The sequence below is a fragment of the Cornus florida genome, unplaced genomic scaffold, assembly GCF_030987335.1.
Source record: "Cornus florida cultivar Cherokee Brave unplaced genomic scaffold, ASM3098733v1 CherokeeBrave_3.0.0_Hap2_Chr07, whole genome shotgun sequence".
Taxonomy (NCBI): Eukaryota; Viridiplantae; Streptophyta; class Magnoliopsida; order Cornales; family Cornaceae; genus Cornus; species Cornus florida.
Genome location: NW_026775577.1, coordinates 35,961,125 through 35,975,702, shown reverse-complemented (window position 1 = coordinate 35,975,702; position 14,578 = coordinate 35,961,125). Strand labels below are relative to the sequence as shown.

The 14,578-nt window shown below is 32.4% G+C and overlaps 1 long non-coding RNA gene across 2 annotated transcripts; it reads left to right on the top strand.

Annotated features, from left to right (window-relative positions):
* The first annotated feature begins 7,273 nt into the window (after positions 1-7,273).
* Positions 7,274-13,468, top strand: LOC132267032 (uncharacterized). 2 transcript variants are annotated; one of them, XR_009468827.1, is made up of 4 exons: positions 7,274-7,761; positions 7,864-7,920; positions 12,837-13,023; positions 13,115-13,468. It is a non-coding gene; the product is annotated as an uncharacterized LOC132267032 (long non-coding RNA). The 2 variants fall into 2 exon arrangements; XR_009468828.1 differs by lacking the exons at positions 7,274-7,761; positions 7,864-7,920 and adding an exon at positions 11,295-11,940 and having other exon boundaries at positions 13,115-13,467.
* Positions 13,469-14,578: the final 1,110 nt, after the last annotated feature.

Here is a 14,578-nt window from a genome sequence, read left to right as displayed (position 1 = left end):
TGTATAAAATGGCGATTAAATAAAGATTGCTTTAGAAGTATTGATTATAATCAAAACTCAAATTTCAAAATTGATCCATGTTTTATACTCAGCTTAATAAATGATTTTGAATTTGTTCAGCAACTATTTTAGAATTAGGAGACTACTATTAGCTTCATAAATTTTTTAGAAAGGTCCTGCAAAACAACTCTTAATATATTATTATATATTCATCTAAATGTTCTCAATGCTTTTTCTTTTTTTCTGGGTAAATTAAATGTTCAAAGTGTTGATCATGTAAAAGCATGTCAAAATATGTATAATATCATTGACATGACTTTTAATTTTAGATTAATTTTACTTCGTCTGAGACTGCTTGTGAATTTGGCAAAAAATAACCAAATAGTTTTATTCTTGTTTCCTTTAATAAATTGTCTAGTTCTGCCATTTTTCCTTAAAATAAAGAAAAGAATAATTAATTAAATATTTGACGTAGGATTAGATCTTAAGGCTACAATTAAAAGTGAGTATATAATTTCTTACTCCCAAAGAGCAGTTGAACATTACTTTAGATATATAACCAAAAAGATACATTTAACAATTATTTTATTTTAAAAATATGAAAAATGTTTAGAAATTCAAAAAATTCTTTACATTTTTAGAATAAAAAATATATTTTTGTAGGTATAAATATATGTAACCAAAAAATACATTCCAACCAAAAAAAATGTCTCAATATGGTCTGAATTATGACATGATTTAATGAGAACCTGAATATCTCCATACTATTGTTAGAAGTTCAAGAATTGCAACAATCAAAATAATGTATCATTATGGTATGAATAATTACATAATTTAATGAGACTTTTTATGAAAAAATGAAAAATATTAAGAAATAGAGAAAGTGCTTTACACATTAAAATTTAAAATTAAAAAATGTTAAGAAATTTCTTACACTTTTAGAATAGTATATAGATATAGATATAGATATAAATATAGATATCGAATAGATATAGATATAGATATTTGGGGGTAAAGTAATAAGGAAAATATTATTTCGGGAAAAAAAAAAGTAATTTAGAGTCACAAAGCAAATAAAGAAAATAATAATCTTTTTACATAAAATTAAATAGACCAATAACGAATCATCTTACATTCAATAGGGTGCAAAATGATTCAAAATATCAGCAGAGTAAAGCCGCATCATTCATGTTATGGAAGTTGACAGTTCTCCAAGACCAAACCAACAAAGCAAGATGGTACCACTACCTGTATATTATAGAAGTATATAAGTTTAACCCAAGAAAAATTATGGAGCAAAAGTGTACATAAATGAGAGAAACGCTTCTATTTATTTCAATGTAAAAAGTATTCCAGGAAAACATTTTCTGGAAAATGGCTGCATAAAATGTCAAATATTTTATAATTCAAAAATTTGCAAATAATTAGCTAGACAACAAATAGTTATAGATAATATGTTACTAAGAAGGTTTGAACAAGTAAAGACTTCAGCGTTCCACCTTAGGGTTACAAAGAGAGCGGCACAAATTTGAGAAGCATCCATCACAAACAATTGTAAGAGGAGCATATGTTTTGAGTTCCGGCGAGTTTTAGTTTTCTTCAAAACCTCTTTATAGTTTTATTTTTTTTAAGGAAGGGATGTTACTATTCCTTACTCTATGCTACACCTCAAGGGGTGGAAGTAGGGGTGGGCTCTGGTGGGTTTGAGCCCAATTTTTTTTTATTTTATTATACTAATGTTAGCCCAGTCCAAAAAAAAAAAATTGTTAACCGCCCTGACCCAAGGCGACAAAGCCTGTCGCCCCATGGATGTTGGGCCACCAGAAAAAATTTGTTTTAGGGCAAATTGTTTCAGCCTCCCCAATCGCCCCCCCCCCCCCCCCTATGTGCAACTGCAAACTACAAAATCTACAAGAATCAGAAGTTCAAACCCATATATTTCAGTTTATCTATCTGTATGCAAGAATCAAAAGTTCAAAACCTATTACCTATATCAAAACCCATATCGGCATATCATTTCAGATTGTTCCAAAAATCAAAACCCATATCTTTCAGTTTCCATCGCCCGTTGTTCCAGTTCGGGTTCGCCGTTCGCAAGCTTCAGCCGCTGGCCCGCTGTCTCTCAACTCTCAAGCTTGCTCCCCTCTCTCTCTCTCTCTCCAACTGCTAACTTGTATGTATGGGTTTTGTTTTAATTTTTTTTCTAAATCAACTAATCAAGGTCTGTAATTCTTGTTTTGCAAACTAAATCCTATTTGGTGAATTTTTTTATGATTTTTTTTATATAATTTTTTTTACAATATAAAGTAACATAATATGCATTGCATTTTGAGGTAATCACCGTAATCTACATTTTATTATTATTATTATTATTATTATTATTATTATTGTCAATTATGTCTACAAGAAAATTTGAATCTGGGCATGGAAAAAGAAAATAATAACAATAATCTGAATTGGATTAGAAATCTGCAGAGATTGAATCTGAAACAATTTTTATCAACATGCCAAGCTTTTTTGAAGATGGAAATCTTTTCAGAACTAAAAAAAAATCATAACAAGAGCTTGTCACTTAATATAGGGTAAAGCTCTAAAGTTGCTTCTTGAAAATTAAAATACTTTACAAAAAGCATGCATTTAATTGAGAATTCCATGGTGTTGGAAGGGGCTTGCCATCAACTACCTCACACTTTGCTTCCACTAGTAGATTCTAAAATAGGATTAGTAAATTGGTAAAAAGAAGAGATAGGGTACTGAGTGGTGAATTGTTCAGAAATAAATTGGTAATTTTTTTTATTCATTACCCAAATAGGATTTTCTATTCCTTAATTAGTCAATTGTCTAAAGAAACATTGTTAGTTAACTAGAATTGAATTAAGCAACAGTTGATTTTGGTTGGTATATTTTTATTTAGCCCACCCCATTGAGAAATCCTAGATGTTTTGTTTCACATAGAAATACAATCTGTGTAATGCACGAAGGATATATTCAATCTTTCTGCCACAATTTTTTTTTTTCAAATTTTGGTTTTTGATTTTCTTTTGTTATTAGAATGTAGATCAGGATATTGATTTGTTAATTTTGAAGATTATTCCTAAACTGATGCACTGTACTTTGTTATTGGATTAATTTAACATACGAGCTGAGTTTAATATCTGCTAATCACACCTATCCGTAATCACACCTCTTTCTACAGATAAGTGTCCAACATTTTGACTGAAAGCATAGTTGGGTTGGGTTGATACGTGATACAAAAAGTACTTAGATGGTAGTGTTTTAATTGTTATGAGTGAGATTGTGAAACCTCTTCCTCACAACTCAAGTGTTTTCTAATTTTTAGGGTTAGCATCGGGCGTTAACATTTAGCAAGAACGAGGTTCAAGAAACATGTCTCCTCAGTCATCAGGTAAGAAACTCTTACTTTTTCTAAAATTTTAATTGGCATTTTTAGCTATTGGTTACGTTTATTTATTTATGTTTTACATACTGATTTTTTTGTTTTTGTTTCTACATACATATATATAATATTGTTATGATGTGATGCTCGAACAATTTATTAATGGGAATTTCAGTTTTTAATTTTGGAATATATGTTTTACAAGGTTATTAGCACACGTTTATTTATTCATGCTTTACATACTGATTTTTTTATTTTTGTTTCTACATACATATATATAATATTGTAATGATGTGATGCTCGAATAATTTATTAATGAGAATTTCAGTTTTCAATTTCTGAATATATGTTTTACAGGTTTATTAGCACTTTTAAAACTTTTCCACTTCTGTCCTAATAATATAGGACTCTTTTCTGAAAGAAGACAGTTTATGGGAATGGGTGGAGTAGGCAAAGAGCAGAGACACAAGCGAAAAAGTCGATTGTTTACTGAGAGGATTTATTCCTCATTCGAGCAATGGATCAACAATCAAAAGGGCGATGCTGCATCCGAAATTCTCCTTCGCGTGTTACGGTTAGTAACCCCTAAATCTTAGCAAGGGCTTTACAACAATTATGTACATTAGCTGATGTAAGTTGTTCACTGGTTGGATTTTGCAGGGGAATCATATCAGGGCTAGACGCATTCATTCAAGATGAGGGTTATTACCTTATCATAGAGCGTGTCCAATTCTGATGAAGGGCACGTCAAGCTAACTAGGCCAATTGATGTACCAGAAGAAAGTAAATACACTTTTCCTAAGTATATAAAGTTTAATTATGGTTAATGAAATTGTTTTTTTTTTTTTTTTTTTTTGGTTAAAGTAATGTAATTGTTGTTTTAATTTTATTTATTTGTGCTTTTTGTTTATATACTTGAAATCTTGCCTCCTTGGTTGTGTACGTTAGGTGTTGATTTGAAAGATTGTGAGGTCTGATTAAATGTCTAAAATCTAAAATCTGGTATTTGGTAAATTTGTGGAGTTTTATCTTTTTGAGTTTTTTAAACACCATTACCATACTTTGTTAAACCCTTTTCATACTTTGACTTTGTTTTCTTGGCTACGGTTTCAGGTTTATGAAGGTAACTTATAAAGGGTTCTTTGCTTTTATGGACAAAGATTAAGATATGAAATTTTGGTGGTTTTTCAAAGATTGACATAAAAGCTGTTGGAAATCAGAATTTCTATAGTAGGGTTACCACTTTGGAATTTCTTTGATAAGTAATTGTGTTTGGATTATTTTGAAATTTTGCGGGATAAAGCTTTGATATGTTTACTTGCTACTTTGGGTAAGTATCACCCTTGTGCAGTAATTCATCCGTGGCAGTGACAAAAGATGTAGAAATCCATGGTAACCAGAAACATATCAGTTAAGATCTTTAAATATAAATATAAATAAATAAATATATATATATATATATATATATATATAGTTTGCTATTGGTTTAGTAGAGAAAATATGTTAGATAATTATATGAACCCATCATGTATCAGTGTTCCAAATTGAATTTTAACTTCAATATGTCAAGTAAGATGTTTATTAATTGCTTGTGGATTAGATTGCAACTTGCTGTTAAATGGCATAGGACATAACATTTCCATGAAATATCATATGTACATAATTTCAATGGGGATCCCATTTGTTGTCATGTGGGTTGCATTGATCTACAATGTATATATATATATATATATATATATAAAGAAATGTACATTGAACATGCACTTGGTATATACATATACATTGTGAGCTGAGACCATATGCAAGTTCTTTTGGTTTTAAATATTCCCTAAAGTGCCATGTGGTATAATACATTGGGAAGTGCCTTGCTAACATGTGTTTTAAGGCATGTAATGTATCCAAATAAAAATATAATAATACGTTGGCGCAAAATATAAAGGAAAAAGTGGTTCATGTTTCAGAATATGGGCGCTAAATTTTCATTTACTTTATGCATTTATATTATTATTATTTTTTAATATTACAGATCGCATTGAGGCATTGAGAAATGATACAAGGGAATTTACACAAATGGTTGTTGTGATGGCTGTCCAAAGATTTGGGGGTATGTCTAGTCCTCGGCCGACTTTCATTAGTTTATTCCATACATTGGTATCGGACTATATTGACAATTGCAACACGTTGGAAATGTTGAGGTGAGATTATTCTCTCCTTTCTTAATAGGGTTTAATTTTATATGATATTTATAACATTATGTTTTTCTAACATTTTATTTATGTGAATATGGAACTGTGGTTTTTCATGAAAACCAATCCCTTATTCTATAACAATGAGAAGCGGTATCACTTTGTCAGAAAAGTGTATATGACGCGGATGTTGGACCGGTTTTCGGATTTCATTAGGGGAATTACCTTGGACTAGATGCTGACAGAAATGAATGGCTAGCACACTGCAATACCAATAGGCAGTGCTCTAGATAATGTCCTAATCTATGGAACTACACACGGCGGTGTAGATGCACTATATTTGCTAAATGGTGCCATTCTGTTATTCCACAGACATTCGTATGAACATCTGGTCTGTAACTAACTTCTTTCTTTTTCTTTCTTTTTCTTTTTTTTTTGAATGTCAACTGCCACCCAAGGAGCATATTGTGCCACAAGTTCCTCCTTTCTCTCACTGTATTAGCAGCATATACAGCTGAGAAAAAGAATGTTTTCTGATTTGCAAGAATCTTTAACTTTCAAGAAAATACTCTGAGCAGACTCTTCTAAAAGCAAAACATCAACCAAAGAAGATTCCACCCTATCCAAACTCTTCCTTTATCTGCTGAATTATAATTAGCTACCCACCCCCGACTAGACTTAATAAAAGAAGAGATTCTAACTAAATTAGACAAACACCCTGGTCTCAACAAGAGTAATCAAAGAGAGATTAAAAGAAGATACCCAATGCCGCACTTCTCTCTGACATTCCGACTTCCTATAGTCCACTTACCACTTTAGCTCTGGTGACTCTTATCTGATTGAGCCACAATAGCCTTCTTTTTCTTCTTCTTTTTGCCATCTACACAACTTGAAGAAGAATCCATCCCTTGAGAAGACTGAACGCTAGGGTCATCAATTCCTTCACTGCCACCCTTCTTCCCATCCTCTTCCCTTTGAGAAGCACTAGCAGAAGTCACATTTCGGGTCCCCACTTCTATAGAATCCTCCTGCACTCTCACCCCATCAATTTTCTCCCCTTTTGAGTTTGAAAAAAATTCATAAAAATTCCTAGTACTAACTACTCATGCAGCAACTTCCTTGTCATTAGTCTTCTTCCTGCTGGAGTTAGTACCCACATTTGGAACAGTTTTGAATCCATCTTCATCAGACCTCTCCATATTCCTTTGAACTACAGCTTCAGCTTGAACCCCATGTTCACTACTCTGTTCAATTCAAGGCTCATTCACAGAAATTAACCTTTCTTTCTTATTTCCAACCCATTGGCCTACAACCTTAGGCTTCTGAGGATTCAATGGCACTTTAGAAGGGCATTTGCTCTCCAAATGATCAACTCTCTTACAACGTTTATAGAACTGTGGTTTCCATTCATATTCAATGTCAACCACACATTCTTATCCATGCAAAGAAATAAGCAGATTCAGGTAAAACACTCTGCACCTCTACCTCAATCCTCAATCGTAACTTTAACATTCTGACCTCTTTCTCTAATAACTGATGCATCATCCATATAGAATGGGTTCGAGAACTTTGATCGAATCTTAGAAATTGGAGTAGGGCTATTATGACTATGAGCATGCATTGGAAGATTAAATAACCTAATCCAAATGGGAACCGCGGCCAACAAGTCTTTTTCAAGATTCACGTTCCATTCCATATTCGAAAATAATAGGTCAACCCTCAAAGGTGTGAACTCTCTTCAGAACTGCTTCCATATCCTCTACATTCTCAAACTTCTCTTGGAAGAAATCATCTTGTAATGAAACAACCATGGCATCTTTACACCATCGCTTCTGCACATATGGTTTTTTTTTAAAAGAAAGAAAGAGGGAAATGCGGCTTCTTCCCAAGACATAACACACAACAGACGTCTTCCAAAACTCTATTTCCTCTTCAATGTCAGCGTCTTCAAACAAAATAGTATCCATTCTTTTACTTTCATCATGAAGGGATAGGTTTGTAAATACTTGAACTACTATAATTTCATATTCTTATTTTTTTGGGGCAGTATGCTAATGGTCGGAACTACCTCGAAATAGAAGAAGTGCTTTTTCATTATTTTCCAGAATTTGTTCCGAAGGCATTCTATGCGATGGCAAAATTCTATTATGGAAGATATCCTTTGGATGAATTGGAAAAGTAATGTTTACCATTTATTTATTTATTTTTTTCTTTTTCTTTCATGTTTATTTATTTATATTATTTTTGTTTGGCTTATGACATACTTGAATCTTACTGTAGGGAGGAACTCATACAAACCTGGAAAATCCTCACTACCCATTAGGTCGCTAGTATCTTGTAAGTCATTTTGCAGCATTATTTTGGAAAATAGGTATCTCTTATGGTTAGTCTAATTATTTAACATGCATGTAGTAGAGTCCATTCCTTAGTTTCTTTTTATGCTGCAAGTTTTATCCTTCTGGATTGTATTTATTGAATCCGCCGCTGCACTAATTTTTATTTATTTATCATGCTGTTGGAGAATATTATTATAGGATTAGAGAATAAATTATAGAAGTGTCCTTAAATCACTACTTTGAACAGTCTGTGTAACATAGGCTTAGGGCCACCCCTTTTTGTTTCTGGTGGGGTTTGTGGTGAGAGAGAAATAGAACGTCCTCAAAGGGGAGAAAATCCCCATTTGGTCTCGCAAATACATTATTTTGAGTTCTATATTCTTTTGGTGAACAGCGAAATTGTAAATAATCAGGAGATTTTAGAGATTGCTTTAGATAATAAATGGCCCTTTTTGCTCTTTTGTCTTGTTCCTTGGGAGCACTCCCCTCTTGAGAACCTTTAATGAATCATTACTTATTATTTTAAAAAAAAAAAAAAAAAAAAAAAAAAAAGAAGGATTATTGAAAAACTCTGCCTTTTTAGGAGTTTCAAGTACTAGGTGGCTCTCTTCTTTTTCTTTTTTCTAGTTAATGATGAATTTTTAAATTCTAATCACATTTTATTCTAGTTGTTGAAAGTATTATAAATTATTTTTAAAATAAACTTCATGTTTGAACATTAATTTTTTTTTATAAATAAAATTTAATTAAAAAGTGCCCAAAAGGAAAGCGCATCCCAAAGCACTAAACAAGGGTCAAAGAAACGTGCTAAACTGACAATGAATCCACCAACTCCACTATATCCCCCACAGATTTATAGTATAATTCGACCCATATACCTTTCGAATACAGAGCTAAGGATAGAAAATTTTAGTACATAATTTAGAACCTCCTCCCCATCAAAAGACCACCTGTTCTGGTCCTGACACAAACCACGCCATAAACATAGGGGCACCACCCTTAATGCATCATGGGCATGCCTCTGAACTATACAACCCCTCCAAGCCTCAAACGCGCTCTTCGGGTGCTCCGACATAACCCACTGAATACCGTATAAAGTAAAGATCATGGTCCAACTATCCTTAGCCACTGCAAGTGCAAGAGGAGATAACTAACCGACTCATCTCCGCCCTTGCACAAGCAACTCCAATTGATGATAATCTAATTCCTTCTCCTCAGGTTACAAATTGTTAATATCCTCTCCAACGCCACTGTTAATCCAAAAAAAGGCTAATTTGAGAGGTGCCCTAGTGTGCTAAACTGCCCTTTAAGGGCAAGAAGGCCCGTGAGCATGCATCAATCTTTGGTAGAACCGTAGAAGGATCGGATCCACCAATCTCTTGTCCCTTTTTTTTAGTTTTTGGAATGCATTCCCCTTTTGAATACTTTCTAATACATTGTTACTTATCAATAAAATTAAATAAAATTCCTCACTACATTATCAATTGTATTTCTAGATTTTCTAAAGTTACACTCCATGTATTCAGTTTTATTTCTAGTCATCTCAAGCCCTTGGAATTAAGCTTCTCTTCAAACCTCCAAATTTGAATTAACTCCTCTAATCTCATCGATTAAAACAATATCATTGGCAACCATGGAATATCATCTTGGATGTGTCTTGTTAGCTCATCCACTACCAAGTCAAAAATGTATGGGCTTAATGCTGATCCTTGATGTATGTCTTGGAATTCACTTGTTTTCCTTAAGTCACACAATCATAATACATGTCCTTTATTGTGTCGATGTATGTATCCCTTCACGACTCCTTTCTTTTCCATAACCCTCCACATTAAATCTCTAGGTACCCTTAGGTGTTCTCCAAATTAATAAAAACCATATGGAGATCTCTCTTCTTCTCTCTATATATTTCCATTAGTCTCCTCAAAGTATGTAGGCCTAAACTTCCTATATGGTTTTCATTTAGCAATTTTTTTTTTTTTTTTTTTTCCTTTCATAATTGTTCATTTAGAAATTTCTAAAAATAAATTTTCCAGCTTTCTTTAATTTCATCAATCTTCACTCTTAATACATTTAATATCGATAAAATCTCTAGTTTTCCTCTTCCTTAGTTTAGCAAGTTTATATATATTATTCTCCCCTTCTGTTTGTGCCAAGTTTATATATACTTGGCATTTCTCTTCCTAAGTTTGACTTTTAGATTATGTGGAAAATGGGATAGGGGAAAATGGTGAGGTAGACATGTTGTATCTGGTTAGTTTGACATATTGAAATGTCAAATTTGAGAATATAACATTTTAAGAGGATAAATTTTATTTATCTATTGTATTGGTAGTGAATGAATTACTAAATATATTTTTTTTTTCAGAAGCGCCTCATTTTGAGAAAGTTAAATATCATTTTTTTTTTTTTTATGCTGACAAATAACCCACACATTTGATCAAAACAATGAATCTTATTTTTTATCTTAAAATTAAAGAAAAAAAACCACTAGACCATGAACTAGATAATTAAATGATACATATTTTCAAAGATACTCTCAAACATGAAGATCAATTCTTTTAACTTTCAATAATTTATCTAAATTTCAATAATAATTCCCTTGCAGGTCCTGGTTCATGTAAGTCTCATGAACTGCTAAGCATGCCCGAAAAAAGAAAAAGTGATTTTAAAGATGCTTAAATAGTGTAACTTTTTCAGCATTCCCACAACCACATCCACAACATGGATTTGGATTGATATTTAGGTAGCATAAGTAAAAAATATAAAATAAAGAGTATTGATGCTTAGGTTGAACTGTCAATGTAAATTACATTATCAAATGTAATTAGTCATTTTTATCAAATATAAAAAAATAGAAATCTCACTTCCTTATATTTTGCATATACAACTTAATATTAAAAGATTTTCGGTCAAGTAAATCAAACTTTTAGGCCTCACAAATATTTTTTTATAATAAATAATTTTGAGAAAATTCACCAGCTAGTTATCACAGTGAGGTAGTTGAACATTTAAGACACTGTCATAGGAGCAGATGCAGTACTATGTGGAAGATAAAGGGTCAATAATGCAGGCTGGGATTTAATTTCCATAGACAAAATCAATCTGAGATTCATCAATGCGTGTTGATCCTCTCTGCCAATGAATCTCTCTGCCGGTCAGCCCCCTCATCTTTACGGGCAGATGACTTTTCCCCATTTTTTGCAAAGTGAGAGAGAGCTCTTTTCTCACACACACAGCCCCTTACACCAATTTGTTTATTTTACTGGCAGCATAGCCTTAAAATGGTCCCCCCCCCCCCCCCCCCCCCCCCCTCTCTCTCTATATATATATGCACACACACACACACACACACACACACAACCCCTATTTGCAATTCTCTCTCATTTCTTTCTCACCTTTTCATGAAGGCATTCTACTATTTTTTTTCCTTTTTAGTTCGATGTCTATAAACTCTTATAAATATGGCTATAACCCAAACGCGAAGACTCCACACCCTCCCTTTCAACGAATTCTCTCTCTAAAAATGTCCCTCTCCAATTTGAAAAATATTAATTGAATAAATAAAGCACACCACTTTCACAGACGCGTGATATATACTACTCAGCGTGAGATTTGTCTATATCATATTAATTTGACAGTGCAAAGAAAATCTCCTCCTGCACAAGTAACCACAGCTTTAATATTGTGTTATTTCAAAGTCTCAGGCCTCACCTTCCATTTATTGAGACCTCTCTCTCACTTCCTCTTTCTCACTCTAAAACTTGGAGTTCATCCTACTTTAAAATACCCACCATTTCCCCACTTTCAGACTCTCTCTTCTTATCCATCTCCCTTATCTTTCTCTCTCTAAAACTTGGTGGGAAAACCATCAACGAAAGCCCTCTTCCCTGTCTACCGCCCTTTCTCTCTCTAAAACTTTCGCTCTCCAAGCCCCCCTTGTGTTTTTCACCTTCTGATCAAATGAGTGTGGTTCACTTGTTCAAGCATTCGTTTGCTCTCTCTCCATCATCATGTTCAACCGGTAAGTATATCTTCTTCCATGCCTTCTAGTTCTTTTTTTCTTTTTTATATTATTTTATTGCATAATCATATCTCCATATGATAAGCATTTTCTCTCTTCTGTTTGTTACATGTGATATGGTATGTATTACACAAAATTAATTTCTCTCTCTTTTTCTTAATTTGTTGGCATATACATTTTTATTAGTAACCTTCTTCAATTCCACATGTTTTCATATTTGGCTTTGTAACCTTTATTTTGGGTTGCATCTGCCTTGCACCGGAGGAGTATAGATTTATTATAAAATCCTTACCCGTGACCATATTTAATGGGATAATTCAAGGGTTTCATTAAATTGTACCAATATATTTTAGTTATCATTACAGACACTCAACATAAATTAACGCAAGTTAAACTGTTATCCCTATTTAGTACCAATTAAACTGTATGCAAGTTAAAATTTGGAATAACTTGTGAAATATTATGAAATACCTCAACTCTTTGGCTCTTTGGTGGACTTTTCTCAACAACTACTCGCTCTGCAGCTTTGCAAGTTCTTGTATTATGACCATAATCCAAGCATTTTGAACACTTTCACTTTTTCTTTTGACCTGCTCAGATGGGTTGAACACTTCACTTTTTTTTATTTATTTTTTTGTTTCTCTTCTTCTTTGGTCCTATAGGTTGGAGGATGGATAGGGGTTGTGGGCTCTGTTATTAGCTGCCTTCTCATAGGCATGAGGTTGATTATGCCACCATAGGCCTTCAAATACGTATCTTTGTGATAGTAGGGATGCACGTATATCTAGGGAGTTTCCTTTCTTACATTAGCCACTTTATAATCCATCATGTAATAAATTGATCTGTAATAATAATAATAATAATTATTATTATTATTATTATTTTCAATATTACAGAACAGTTTAGTGAATTGAGGGGAGATTTAGAGCAATTTCAAAATTTGGTGGGAAGGCTGTCAGCAAATTCGAGCTTATGGATTCTCCTTGGCCAAAATTCATTTTATCATTCGATTTATTGGTATCCGGTTGAAATATGACATGGTGGAAAATTTGAGTTGAAATATGACATGGTGGAAAAGTTGAGGTAAAATTATTCTCTCATTTCTTATAGGGATCATTTTTTTGAGTATTATTTATAATATTATGTTTTTCTAACCTTTTATTTATGTGAATAGGGAACGGTGGTTTTTTATGAAAGCCAATCCCGTTGTATATGATGGGAAGGTTGGAGCAGTCTACGGAACTGAAGACGCAAGTGTCCTACTCTACGGAACTGAAGATGTAAGGGTCATACTATACGGAATTGAAGATGGAAGTGTCGATCCACAATATTCACGAAATGGTGCCATTCTCCTATTTCATCGATATTTATATGTTTGATGCCTTCTCCTACGAAGAAATTTATAATACCAGCCCCATTAATTCCATCAATTATCCGTCTATCAAACAAATGAATTAATTTAGCCAACCCTCTGAGGATCTAACCAATCATATATTCCATTTATTATTTTGTCCCAAGAGTTCTCTTAGGCCCGTTAATTAATTTTGCAAAGATGAATAAACAGGTTTGTATAAAAAAGATGCTATAAAAATTCCAAAATAAGTTATACTAACTGGAAAAAATTACATCATTCACAAATTCATACCAATCCATCAAATCATTCGAATTTTGATGTAAAAAGGTTTATAGCCGGATTTAACCATTCGGATAAATATATCCAAATCCACTCCTTTATTGAAAGGCAATCCTATGGATCCAACTAACAAAGTCCTGTGGATCCAACTAACAAAGTGAATAGGGTTAATACAAGTTGAGGAAATATCACAGTATTGTCCGACTTATAAGGATATGAATAAGTGTTCTTATTGCAAAAATGAGTAATAGTAATAAAGGTTCGTGTCATCTTTCTTATATTCTCTTCAACTCGATATGTCTGCTTTGAAAATAAAAATAAAAAAAAAAGCACTTATCATTATCATTCATTGTTTATAAGCAAAAAATTTTGTTAATTGTTTTCAAATCTATTTTACCCCATAGAGATATTGAACAGAACGAAGTATGTTTTTTTTGTCGCTATAATTTTGAAAATGAACGTTTAAATGACCCTCAAAAGCAAGCTTGCAACTCGGGCGGGTTTGATGTATAATTTGAATTCAACTCACTATACGAAATATTAAACACAAGCACAATTCTAACACTATCCTCAACCGTAATTACTCAACCCAAGCCAAACACATCCTTCTATTTTTAAATTCGGACTTGCAATTCGGGCTTAGATTCCGAGTAAAAACTTCGGGTTGTTCATATGGCTAATCCTTATGTCGAAAATTTAATATGATCTTAAATTAGTTTTAGATTAAATTACTCTTAAACAAGAAAAAGTATAAAGACTTTTTGTAGATTTTTAATAAATTACATACAAATTTTTTTAAACAAGAAAAAGTATAAAGACTTTTTGTAGATTTTTAATAAATTACATACAAATTTTTTTAAAATTACTAAATGTTAACATACAATAAGTTAAGGTTTAAAAAAAGAAGTTGAAAATAAAAAAAGTAATCATAGTTTAAATATTATATATAATGTATTTAAAAGTAAAAATATATATGAAAATAATATTAGAATTCAGGTTCGGGTT